At 42.5% G+C, this 13624-nt stretch overlaps 1 protein-coding gene across 1 annotated transcript in view; it reads left to right on the forward strand.

The window, feature by feature from the left end:
* Positions 1 to 1629: 1629 nt before the first annotated feature.
* LOC142151362 (volume-regulated anion channel subunit LRRC8E-like) overlaps positions 1630 to 13624 on the forward strand; it is a 30721-nt gene continuing 18726 nt past the window's right edge. Inside the window, exon 1 of the mRNA XM_075206916.1 lies at positions 1630 to 1837. The gene's annotated coding sequence lies outside the window, so the exon portion shown is untranslated. The remainder of the gene's footprint in view (positions 1838 to 13624) is intronic.

The following is a 13624-nucleotide window of genomic DNA, read 5'->3' on the forward strand; positions in this document are numbered from 1 at the left end:
ACCCCATCGAACACCTTTGAGATGAACTGGAAAGGAGATTGAGAGCCAGGTCTTCTCGTCCCACATCAGTGCCTGACCTCATAAATGCTCTACAGAATGAATGGGCACAAATTCCCACAGAAAAACTCCAACATCTTGTGGAAAGCCTTCCAAGAAGAGTGGAAGCTGTTATCGCAGCAAAAGGGGAACCAACTCCATATTAAAGTATATATTTGAATACAATGTCATTACAGTCCCTGTTGGTGTAATATATATATATATATATATATTCAATCTTTTTGCCGTAATTCGCCATGGTAGTCATGGCACATTCATTTAGATCTTCCTTGTTGCTGTTAACTTTTCTTGATACAATGCAGTCAAGTTTCTCCAAATGATCACACAGTAAAAAAAATGTTCACATAGAAGGTTTGTTGATGGTATAAACAACTGAAAGAGAGACAACAGGACATAGCTCAGACTGATAGAAACAGAGCAGGGACAGGCAGTAGGAGGGGAAGAGATAGAAGTTGGAGAGTACAGGTCGAGGGAATGAAAGGTACTTGTTGTGGCCACTTTACAATCCAGCATCCTGACCACAAGAACAAGCACCACTCTGTGCTATTATCTCTTTCTATTCTCTCCCTCCTCCGCCCACACCTTTCTCCACCTCCCCCCTGTTATCCATGTAGTTATATATTGTGCGTGTAATTTTCCATATGCCTACCAGGCCAGCCACTAGGTGTCACATACATTAAAGTATACATATATTGTGTACAGGGAACATTACAGAGATTGGATTAGTGACATTATCATTGTTTATATATAGCAGTGATCATATTATGCAGTGCTTAACAGAGAATAAGTAATCATTCCCATCAGGCCCTGCCCCACACACTGCAACATACGTCCATTGTGGCAGAAGCTCATTAACCTATAACAGTTTATAAAAATAACAAAGGTCTGACCCTCCAATGTGTCCTTTTCTCAACCTGGTACAAAATATTCTGCTCCTGAAGCCGCCACTTGTTATTCTACTGCACCAACTTTGGCTGAATTAATTCACAGATGTTTTAAAACACGCTTCTCATCAATTAATTCAGTTAAGGTAACTGCACTTTTATTCTAGTTGGGTGGGGTCATGATGGGCAGCTTGCACAGCCATAGTGATGTCAATAAGTAGACCCTTGCTGTCCAACTGGCAGCCTGGGCACTACCCTGCATAGTTTTTTTTGTTTTGGGCCACAGCTTTCTTGGAAGCTCCATAGAGTACTTTGGGTAACATCATATTATTAATAGTATTCTGACCACTAACACATAGTTAGAAGAGGAATGTAGCCCTCTTCATAGAAATACTTATACATATTGGAGGAATACCATAATTTTTATGATAACAGCTGTCAATTTTAAGAACATGGCATGTGATAATGTGATTGTTACAAATGCATTTAGTGCCACTCTGTCCTAGTGGATATTGACTGGAGATGGAGCAGGGAGTTGTACTCACCAGGGTATTAATATGTCCCATAATATAAATGTTTCCATACAGAAGTGCCTTGCTGTGCACACATCTGCCCCCTCTCCCTACAGCTGCATCTCCTGCTCTAATTACACTCTATAGGTTTGGAGTTTGGCTTCCTGGCCCCTCCCTGTCTCTCTCACCACCCTGTTCATTCCTCCGTACAGCTCCAGGGCTTCCCTCCCTCTGTATTCCTAGCAGAGCCAGGCATTGGGACATAAGGGGCCCTACAGAGCCACAGAGTGGGATCCTGTATCCCCCCAGCATTGTCCGGGCTCAGGTCTGGAAGATGATCTACATGGGAATCCCATAGCTGTGTGTCCTGAGCTGAGATCGCGGGTAAGTACCTGGGGCTGTCCCATACGCTCATCCATGGAGGGCTTGTATATGAGGGGCTGGTCGCTGCTGGGACTTGTGGAAAGTTGTGTTGTGTCCTGTGCGCGCTATAGACCGCACTGATGGTGCGTATTTATAGTGTGTGCGCATAGATGAGCGAGCTCGCCGTCATTCATACTGCTGTGTCTTTAAAAGCCATTACGTACTGCTCTATACATCCTGCACTTTTAAACACCGGAAAGTTTTCAGAGCGATCCATCTATGTACATAAGCTCCCGCGTATGATGATATCATCAGTATGGAGCTTCTGGGATGGAAACTATCGGTGTTTTTACATGTCAGAAAACTGAGATCCAGGACTCCTTGTCTCATACACAAGCATTGGCAATGACTGTGGTGAACAGACACATGAGAGGCTTCCTTGTAATACCCGATAGGACTACAGCTCCCAGCGTGCCGTGGTGTATAGCTTGTGTCACATAGCACCTTAGTGTAACTCTGCCTGTCTGTACACCTGCCACATTATCCTCATCCAAGTCGTGAGAGTTTTAAATCCAGACTTCCTTCTTTATACATAGCAGATGCTGGGTTTTTTTTAACCACTAATGTGCATTCTCCAAATCATGATTGACAATCTGAAAACTATGGACCCATGCTGCTTCTCAGGCAAATATATGGAAGGGGAGTGTTTATTGGTTAGTACTAGTTGTGTCATGATTGTCAGTGACTGAAAAAATATACTGGCTCATCAGTGGTATAGTACAGTCTAATGCACTGGTCTGTCGGTGGTATAGTACAGTCTAATGCACTGGTCTGTTGATGGTATAGAACAGTCTTAATATACAGGTCCATCAGTGGTATAGAACAGTCTTCTTAATACACTGGTACATCGGTGGTATAGAAGAACAGTCTTCTTAATACACTGGTACATCGGTGGTATAGAAGAACAGTCTTCTTAATACACTGGTACATCGGTGGTATAGAAGAACAGTCTTGTTAATACACTGGTACATCGGTGGTATAGGAGAACAGTCTTCTTAATACACTGGTACATCGGTGGTATAGGAGAACAGTCTTCTTAATACACTGGTACATCGGTGGTATAGAAGAACAGTCTTCTTAATACACTGGTACATCGGTGGTATAGAAGAACAGTCTTCTTAATACACTGGTACATCGGTGGTATAGGAGAACAGTCTTCTTAATACACTGGTCCAATGGATCTATAGAACTATAGAAACTTTAAATCTCTCCTTGTACCTGATCGTGACGCTAAAAGGTGAATGGGGTTGGAAACCACTAAAGGGGTACAATCCTGTTTTTAGTATTAAAAATAAAACCCTTAGTACAGACAATAATAATCATCATCACCATTTATCTATATAGCGCCACTGATTCTGCAATGAAGTAATCCCTGTGTTTGCTAAGTAATGTTGAGTTAGTGTCAGACTGGAGTATGCAGGGCCTATCAGTAAATCCATTCAATGGACACATCAGTAAAGGAACACCCAGCACACACAGCCCAGATAAAACATTAAGTCGTCTGCATGCTTCATGACAGAGCACAGAATACTGCATAGCTCATGTTGGTTCAGGTTACACCTACAATGTAAGCAGCACGGCACATGCATTACTATGAATACATGTACTTTATATAACTAGATGCTTAGCTGTGAACGTCTAGAAGTAAAAAAGATGATGCAATTTTTGGATCGGTTTTTCAAATGCTGCTGGCTCCATTCAACACAGATTAAACGCTTTGTAAATGCAAATAAAACCGTATGTATTTATATATAGGCAGTTTATCGCTTGGGCCTAAAGGGTGTGTGGGAGCCTCAGTAGGCCCCTTAGTGGCTGTACCCCTGACACCCCCAGTTGTTCGCCTACGGTTGGCAAAAAAAATAAGGAGCTACTACCATTTTTTTTCTAGAGACTGTAAAACAAACATTCTGCTGTTTCTCTTTGTCACCACTGGGAGCGCTCTTTCTTTTGAGTCTATGGATTTAATTTACAACAGCATAGTTGTGTATGGCAGCTTTCACTTTTACTAATGTAAATCTGTAAAGATATCTATCATCATCGTCGGCTATTTATATAGCGCCACTGATTCCGCAGCTCTGTACAGAGAACTCACTCGCATCAGTCCCTGCCCCATAGGAGCTTACAATCTAAATTCCCTAACATACACACACACAGACAGACAGACTATCAATGTAAAATAAGTTCCATAGATGTTTTACTCTTCTACCAATACTATGTGACAATGCAGTAATAAGATACCTTATCTCTTTAGCACTGCTGGGAAACCTGAAGGCAGAATAGGAGGGGTAGAGGATGGGCGTCTTATCTAGTGTGATCGGCTGTAGAGATCCCCGCATGTTGCCGGCAGATACTACTCCTTACAGGCATCTGAAGAAGCACAACAGCTTCTGCAGCCTCCCCTGTCCACAGACCGCTAGAGCAATAGGTGTAGTAAGGTCTGTATACCACAGACGTCATTAGAGCGGTCCCAGAGTTTGAACTACTTGATGCGACATCTTTATAACTGTGTGACGTTTACACATATCACAGCTCTGTGTGGTATGGTAGCATGTAACAGACATGGTAGTCACGCATGTATATCATATATAAGAAATCTTCTTTTATGTTTTACACGTTGTCCTGTGTAGAAAAGTTGCTAATACCATTATTTAACAAGTAAGTAAATCTATATTTAATCATATAAAGCTGCACTTTCACTTAGGAACACCGGGGGGCGCTCTGTGCAGATGTTTATCCTGGTTGATGGCAAACCATAAGCCCTTACTATTATCCTTAGCACTATCATGTAAATCAAGAGACCACACTGAACTTGGCAAAGAAAGTTGTTAATATAAACCCAATAAACGCACTATATGGTGGGGGGACGACACTGTAACCAGATCGGCAAAGGTCCAATGCCAATGTCCCATCATGGGCCACTTGCCCTCTGGACATCAATTTACTTATATACCATTTTACCTGAGCGCACCCTTGTTATCTATCTTAAAATGGGGACAAAAATCCCAGGCAGTCCAGAAACCCAACCCCTCTGGGCTAATTGTAACGCTCCCCAAGCCAGGCCCCAGGGGCGGTACTTGCACTGAACCTAAGCTGACTCTTCATAAGGGAACGGTTTCCAAACGCCTCACTACAAGCAATGTGCGCCTCACTGCAAGCAATGTGCGCCTCACTACAAGCAATGTGCGCCACACTAACCTTGCCAGCTAACTGTACAGTGTTCTCCTGCCAAACCAAAGGCTGGACCAGATGCAGGGCCAAAATCCTATGAAGAGAGCTCGTGCACCATGGAGCGTCGTGTACCGGCACCCAATCTAGAGACGGGGAGGAGCACCTCCTCTACCCCAGGCAATACCAGAAGGAATGCGAACTCCATATCCAGGAAACGGGAATGTGAGGGAGAGCAGCTTGTCCTGGATCCAAGAGAACTAGATGACTCCTCCCTGACACTTTATAGCCACAATGGGGATATGAAAAGAGCAATGCCGTTGGGGTCCAGGGTATAGACTCCAGACCTGATGGCATTGCTCTTTTAATTTCATCATTGTGAATGTTGCCAATCACACTGTCGATATTGTCAACCGGTCAGCGCAATGAAGTGTCGGCATTTAGCCTGTTCATGACGGCAGGTTAAGTGCTGACACTTCCACTGTCAGAATTATGACCGCCACCGGTTAAGCGGTTAAGCCTGCCCCTCATGACACTCGCATTGGGCCAAACTTTCCCTTGTTTAGTTAACCTTGAGTGAGGTCCCAACTAGTTATGCACAGAAACCTTAGCTTTTTATTTCCGACTTGTTTATTTCATACGTCAGTGCCAATTGGCCAATTGTCTCACAGCTCTGGCTGAAAATGGTTGTTTATGTGATTGGGAGGAACAATCAGTAAATGCAATGAAGAGACTGAAGCTTGTGATTGGTCTTCCTGTTCACCCCCCCCCCCCCCTTGCCATTTTAAAATAGTTAGCTTAATTGACTTGCCAGTTCTGCATTACAGAACTGGCAAAGCCCAGGGAAGAGTGGCCACACAGAGCCAAGGAGGATGGGGCACATTAGTACATCAGGAAAATGTTCTCCTAGGTGGAAGTGCAGCTTTAACACAGGGCTAGACAATGGCTGGTTGTCATGGTGCATGGAAGCGAGGCCTGATCATGTCCCCCCTTTCTGCTACTTTTTGATTTAAGACTGTTGTAGAGATAGGCACCACTATAATGCAGTGTGATGTTGGGTTGGGTTGGTGTAGGGGCTCTATTGGGGTAGTTGGGGCAGGGGTGCTGTTTGGGGCAGGGGGGTGGGGTTTGGGGCAGGGGTGCTGTTTTGGGGGGGGGGAAGGTTGGGGCAGGGGTGCTGTTTTGGGGGGGGGGTTGGGGCAGGGGTGCTGTTGGGGGGATAGTGGGTGCTTTTAGGTACCACAGGCTGATATAATATCCTGGTCTTTTAAGCAGCATGTCTAATGTATTGGGCAAATTTATGCTGCCCATTTTTTAGGTGTCACACTATGGGGTATAATTATCAAAGGGTGAAAATCCTCATTGCTGGCTAAAACAGGTGTTTTTGACGGCGTACAGTCTGTTTTTCGGATTGCCCGTGATATCAAAGACTCACTGCCGGCGATGCTGCTAACCCCCTACCAGCGGTAAGATTTGTCGGCTTCAATGGTTTTAAAATGTGTTTTTGTTTTTGTGGTCTATTTTTTTTTATTTTTTTATTTTTATATTTTATTTTTTTCCAACCTAACTTTTATTTGTGGAACTAAAAGTCCAAGTATGGGCTTTTAGTTCCACTGCTTATTCGTGAACCGGCTAGCGCAGACACTGGCCAGGTGAAACGGTAGATTAACCCTTACAACTCCAGTCCATTATAGCCAGGGCAGTTGAATATGGCAGAGCTCTCGGAAAATTGTGCTAATCAGTGATTTTTTGTTTCTTTCCGTTGCTATATGCGCCACTACTAAAAAATTCTGCTTTTTGCGCCAACTTGAGAAATAGGGACTTATATTTTGTCTTGGAAGTGCTTTTTTGTATGGCCTGCCAATTGTTTAATACACAATTTCTGGTTCATAATTTTTATCCAGGACTGATTAAGTATTAAACTCTGTTTACTACAAAGCAAAAAACAAACACTGACATAACGCTTAGCATGTTTACACTTGTCTAAATCAGCCATTATGTCTGTCCTGTCTCTTAGAGAAGGCAGATGTGTCTTAGCAGTGTGGTTTCTGTCTTCCATCAATCTGGGGCAGTGTGTAAAGGTACAATTTGTGTGAGTGACTCACAAGTCTCCTACACTCATTGACAGTACAGAATACACAATGTAGTAAGTAAACTCTACAATTTAACACGTGTGCTCTGTAAGTCTAAACAAAGTTCTTTATCTCCAGGCTTCATATATGAAAATCTCAATTTAGAGTTTAGTTGCCCAGTGAAGGTTACTGCATGGGGTCTATGAGTCTGAGTGGCTGATAATACCCACTATTGTTCAGCAATAAGCCATAGATCACAAGTAAATAGTGTCATCCAGCTCAAGGTCTATCAAGATAGAGGGCATTTACATGTATGTCTGTTGTGTATATATATATATATATACCCCCCTCTTTATGGAAGACTCCTATATTAGACCTTTAGTGAAGTTCACTGTAAGTGGCATTTCCAGTTGATAACAAAGAATGAAAGTGTATACTCAGTTGTCCATACGTGGCAAATATCTTATTATGTGTATGTATGTGTATAGATATAGATATATATTGATATATATATAGAGAGAGAGAGAGAGAGAGAGAGAGAGAGAGAGAGAGAGAGAGAGAAAAAGTTACCCCTTATGTGCACTATTGGAAGATCAATGTGTATAGGTCATTACTTGATGGCAGGTATAGGAGCAGCTACTCTAGATAGCAGACTTTGTTCTCTGTGGTAAGATACAAAAAAACAACATTTCACTGCTGGTAACTAGGACTATTGTATGTGCCTGTGTGCTCAGCCCATATAATGCCTTGCCAAGTACACCCACGCATTTGTGCAACAGGTTTTGGTTATGCACTGATGCTTGTGCATGCAGAACAATGGACGTGATCAGTGATACATAAATAAGATGATATGTGTGATACTGAGGTGCATTTTACCATTGTGAGCAGAATAGGATTAAGTCCTCATGGGGCCTCAGCCAACAAACTGTCTTAGGGCTCCTTCCCAACATTGATTTTTTTTAAAACAAACCACCTAAACTGGTTAGAGTAATCTGGCTGACTAACTGATGATCTGGCTATGATTGAATTTATATGGTAACCTCACAATCTAAATAAAACCTATGTAACAGGCACATAGAAAGAGCAGGTAGTTAAGGAAACTGTTACAGTAAGGACACTGACTAGAAATGTTAAAACTAGCCGTGGATCATATATTTTTTTTCTTAAAACTAGTCTGAATTGATTCGAAAATGTGGCTAAAAATTTGCAAATCGAACAATTTTTTTAATTAGTTTTTTTTATTAAAAAAATATCAAGAAAATAGAACAGGTTCAAGCTGAAAGTGATTTTTAATGTTTTTTTAATTTGTTTCTTTTAGAAAGCTACGAACTGTGAGCACAGTTTTCTAAAACACTAATTTGAAGCCAAGTTTTCAAATTTCAAACTGCAATTTTATATTTATGTTCTATAGTTGTTCGTACCGAGAACATGTTTGAGGCCTTCGAAACGGTGAAATTCGATTTGAATTTTTAAGTGTTGTAAAATTTTCAAGTATATCTAGTGATGATCTTCACTCTTGAATTCAAGTAACTTTTTTTTTTGTGTGGGTGAATTCACTTCAGTTCTTTAAAGACAAAACAAGAAACAATGATCTAATTTCTTATCCATTTTATTCATGTGTGGAAAACTCTTGAAGGCGTGGCCTAATGGCAGGGTATGATGTCATCGACAACGTGATCAGGTCCAACGCTCCAATCCATGACTGTGCAGGCAGTATGCTTTTTCTTGTTTTAAGATTAAAATTCTTTACATACATGACATTAAGGCACTGACTTCATCTGCAAGATAGGTCTTCTATACAGAATTGTATTCTCAGATTGGGATGGAGCACACCTCCTACCTTTTCAATGTCCCTAAATGGGACCATTCAGCGCTTTTACAAGAAGGAGATGTGGTCATGTCACTTTGAGCTCCAATGTTTTCTAATGTTTAAACAGGGGGGTGGGGGGGAAGGAGTTGTACAAATGTAAATTTGTTCAACTTCTGTTTTACATTTTCTGTTCCCCAACTCATAAATGTTCCCCTGTGAGGTAGTGCCCCAAGGCCCAGCTTATAAGTTAATTCAAGACCCAGAACTGGCTTGAATCCATTGTATTGTGAGGTTTTTAGAATTGTTTAATTAATCTCTATTCACAAATTACTTTAAGTATTTATTATACATAACAGGAACAATGTTTGTTGACTTTTTATTTAAGTGTTGCCTGTGCATGATCAGTAGGTCAGTTCTTATGTACTTACTAAGAATATTACAACCGCTGGAACAATTTAAAAACAAAAACAAGAAAAAAAACAATTCAATGCAAGAATGTAACAAGTACTGGCAACATTCTCCTCTATATGGAAGCAACCTCACAACAACTTTTATATTTCGAACATCTAATCATAGGTGTCTTCTACAGTCATGGGTAAAAGTTTTGAGAATGACTCAAGTATTGGTTTTCACAAAGTTTGCTGCTTCAGTGTTTTTAGACCTTTTTGTCAGATGTTGCTATGGTATAATGAAATAAAATCACAAGCATTCCATAAGTGTCAAAAGGTTTTTATTGACAATTACATTAAGTTTATTCAAAGAGTCAATATGTTGACCCTTCTTTTTGAAGACCTCTGTAATTCGCCCTGGCAGGCTGTCAATCAACTTCTGGGCCACATACTGACTGATGGCCGCCCATTCTTGCCTAATCAATGCTTGGAGTTTGTCAGAATTTGTGGGTTTTTGTTTGTCCACCCGCCTCTTGAGGATTGACCACAAGTTCTCAATGGGATTAAGGTCTGGGGAGTTTCCTGGCCAGGGACTCAAAATTTAAATGTTTTGATCCCACTTAGCCACTTAGTTATGACTTTTGCCTTATGGCAAGGAGCTCCATCATGCTGTAATAGGCATTGTTCGTCACCAAACTGTTCTTGGATGGTTGGGAGAAGTTGTTCTTGGAGAGTGTTTTGGTACCATTCTGTATTCATGGCTGTGTTGTTAGGGAAAATTGTGAGTGAGCCCACTCCCTTGGCTGAGAAGCAACCCCACACATGACTGATCTCAGGATTCTTTACTGTTTTCATGACTCAGTACTGAAGGTAGCGCTCACCTTTCCTTCTCCAGACAAGCGTTTTTCCAGATGCCCCAAACAATCTGAAAGGGGATTCATCAGAGAAAATTACTTTACCCCAGACCTCAGCAGTCCAATCTCTGTACCTTTTGCAGAATATCAGTCTGTCCCTGATGTTTTTCCTGGAGAGAAGTGGCTTCTTTGCTGACCTTCTTGACACCAGTCCATCCTCCCAAATTCTTCGCATCCCTGTGCGTGCAGATGCACTCACATCTGCCTGCTGCCATTCCTGAGCAAGCTCTGCACTGGTGGTGCCCCGTTCCTGCAGCTGAATCAACTTTAGGAGACGGTCCTGGCGCTTACTGGACGTTCTTGGGCGCCCTGAAGCCTTCTTCACAACTATTGAACCTCTTCCTTGAAGTTCTTAGTGAGCCGATAAATGGTTGATTTAGGTGCAATCTTACTAGCAGCAATATCCTTGCCTGTGAAGCCCTTTTTGTGCAAAGCAATGATGACTGCACATGTTTCCTTGTAGGTAACCATGGTTAACAGAGGAAGAACAATGATTTCAAGCACCACCCTCCTTTTAAAGCTTTCAGTCTGTTAATCTAACTCAATCAGCATGACAGAGTGATCTCCAGCCTTGTCCTCGTCAACACTCTCACCTGTGTTAACAAGACAATTACTAATGTCAGCTCGTCCTTTTGTGGCAGGGCTGAAATGCAGTGGAAATGTTGTTTTTGGGATAAAGTTCATTCTCGTGGCAAAGAGGGACTTTGAAATTAATTGCAATTGATCTGATCACTCTTCATTGACATTCTGAAGTATATGCAAATTGCCATCATAAAAAACTGATCCAGCAGACTTTGTGAAAAATAATTTTTGTGTCATTCTCAAAATGTTTGGCTATGACTGTACACCTCTGGTAAACGGTGCACTCTGCTGGCCTTATTAAAGTTGGCTACACACTGACTACAGCCTAGTTGTTCAGTGATTTAAGCTGGATTGCACATTTTGGCCACATATGCCCATGGTCAGAGTGTACAGGAAATCTGTCTGACTGAATATGGTCCTATGGATTGTGGTTTGCTAATGATTGTATACACACAATCATATTTGCCAACCTTTAAAAATAATACCGGGAGATCCTGGGCAGGGGACATGGTTGGAGGACGGGAGGGGCAGGGCACGGTCAATCGCGTTATTTTGATGAGCAAGTTGCACTATGCGGGATACTTGCCTCCTCTCCCGGGAGTCCGGGAGACCTACCCGAATTTCGTGAGTCTCCTGGACATTCCGGGAGAGTTGGCATGTATGCACACAATGTATTAGCACTATGTTTTCATGGCGACATAGTGGTTGGCATTAGGACATTAGGAGCTTGAAGGGCCTGATTCATTAAGGCACGCAAAATGAAAATATTGTTGTTGGTTTTTTTTTGTGGGAAAAACCAGACATAAATCAGGCGTACACAAGTCTGTATTCAACAAGGAGTGGATGTAAAGATATGTCTGTTGATGAATATGAGTTTAGGAGCACTCTGCTCTAACAGACAATACACTACAGGATACAGCCAATACATATGTGGAACATGAATTCACAAAAGAACGCACAGGAAAAAAAACTATTCAATTTTTTAGGATGTTCTTAATGTCTACTGTACAAAAAAGACATTTTTATAATTGCTCCTGATTTAAAACACATGTTCTAGCATGCATATTATTAATAATATATTTTATATGGCACGCAACATAGGGTCCGTAGCGCTGTACATATAGCATGGACAAAACAGGAATGGCATACAGGGCAGTACAAGAACAAAGTGCAATTAAAACCAACTCCGCTAAGAAGAGGTGCATAGGACAAAGAGGTTTAAGTGAATTCTAGAACACTTAGAAGCTAGAGAATGTTGGGAAGTGACCTAAAGGAAGCTGAACCAGCGCCCAGCAGTGTGGGCGGACCAGCAGGATCAGAGCAGTGATGGAGATGTGAAGAGGAGAACCAAGGCCAGGGACCAAGTGGGAAGGTGGAAAAGTGAGGCTGGGCAGCCGAAGGCAGAGGTAACCGGAAGAGCAGGACACAAAGATTAGAGGGCCATGCTCGTGAGAGTTTATAATCTAAAGGGATGGGCAAACTGACAAGAAACACAAATTCGGTAGTGGGGGTGAGGGAACTAGAAATCTGAATGGAGAGATGAACAATAGCGGGTATTAAGAGGAGCGGAGGAAATATGAGGGTGCGGTATACTACGATTGGGAAGAAGAGGGCAAGAGCGAGGTAGATAGAGGAAGGGTAAGCTTTCCTGTAATGTTGAGGTTTTAAGGGAACTCTTGAAGATTTCCAGGCTATGGAATAGCCTGATAAAACAAGGGAGAAATCTTGAATGCGGCAGTGAGATGCAATATTGTCAGCCAATGACTCCGCCTTGCAGATGGGAGGTAAGGTGGTGTCATTGGCTGACAGTAGAGGGCATGAAGGAGTATGAATGGGGACGAGGTTGGAAATGTAAGGAGCAGTGGAGTTAGAGAGGGCTTTGTGGGTGAGGTGCTTGAAGAGGATTCTGTAATGGAGGGGGAGCCAGTGCAGTGCTTGACAGAAGGGACTCCGATGTAGACCGGTAGGAGAGGAAGATTAGTCAGGCTGCAGCATTGGGCTGAAGAGGGGTGATACAGGTGCGGGCGAGACCAGTAAGGAGAAGGTTGCAGTAATCAAGCCAGAAAATGAGATTTTTGGTGGCATCAATGGAGAGAAAAGGTCTCATACAAGGTATATTCCGGAGATGGAAGCGAAAAGATTGAGGGATTGGATGTGGTTGGTGAAGGAGAGGGAGGAGTCAGGGATGATATCCAAGCATCAAACTTGGGGGGGAGGGGGGGTGTTGGTATTGTCAATAGTGATGGAGATGGTGGAAGGGAAGGATAGTCTTGAATGAGGGAAGACTGAGTTCAGATTTGGCCATGTTAAGTTTAAGAAAACTATGGGACATCCAGGAGGAGGTGGGAGAAAGCTGCATGACACCTTAGTGAGGAGGGAAGAGGTCAGGAGATGAGAGGTAGATTTGAATGTCTGCATAGAATTGGTACTGGAGGCCAAAGGAACTGCTAAGTTCACCCAGTGTAGAGGTGTACTAAGAAAAGAGCAGGGGTCTGAGGACCGAGCCCTAAGGGACTCCTATGGGAAATGAACAAGATGGGGAGGAAGAGCCCGATGTTGAAACTGAGAGAATGGTTAGAGGGGTAAGAGGTGAACCGTGAGAGGACAGTGTAATAGAGGCCAATGGTGCAAAGATCTGCAGCAGGAGAGGCTGGTCAACTGTGTCAAAGACTGCAGATAGGTCCAAGAGCATGAGAAGGGAGTAGTGGCCTTTTGATTTGGTGGACAGACGATCATTAGTGACTTTAGTCAGGGCAGTTGAGGGGGGTGGAATTCAGAATAGAGAGGATTGCGGAGGGAGTTGTCTCAGAGGAGCT

The sequence above is a fragment of the Mixophyes fleayi genome, chromosome 4, assembly GCF_038048845.1.
Source record: "Mixophyes fleayi isolate aMixFle1 chromosome 4, aMixFle1.hap1, whole genome shotgun sequence".
NCBI lineage: Eukaryota > Metazoa > Chordata > Amphibia > Anura > Limnodynastidae > Mixophyes > Mixophyes fleayi.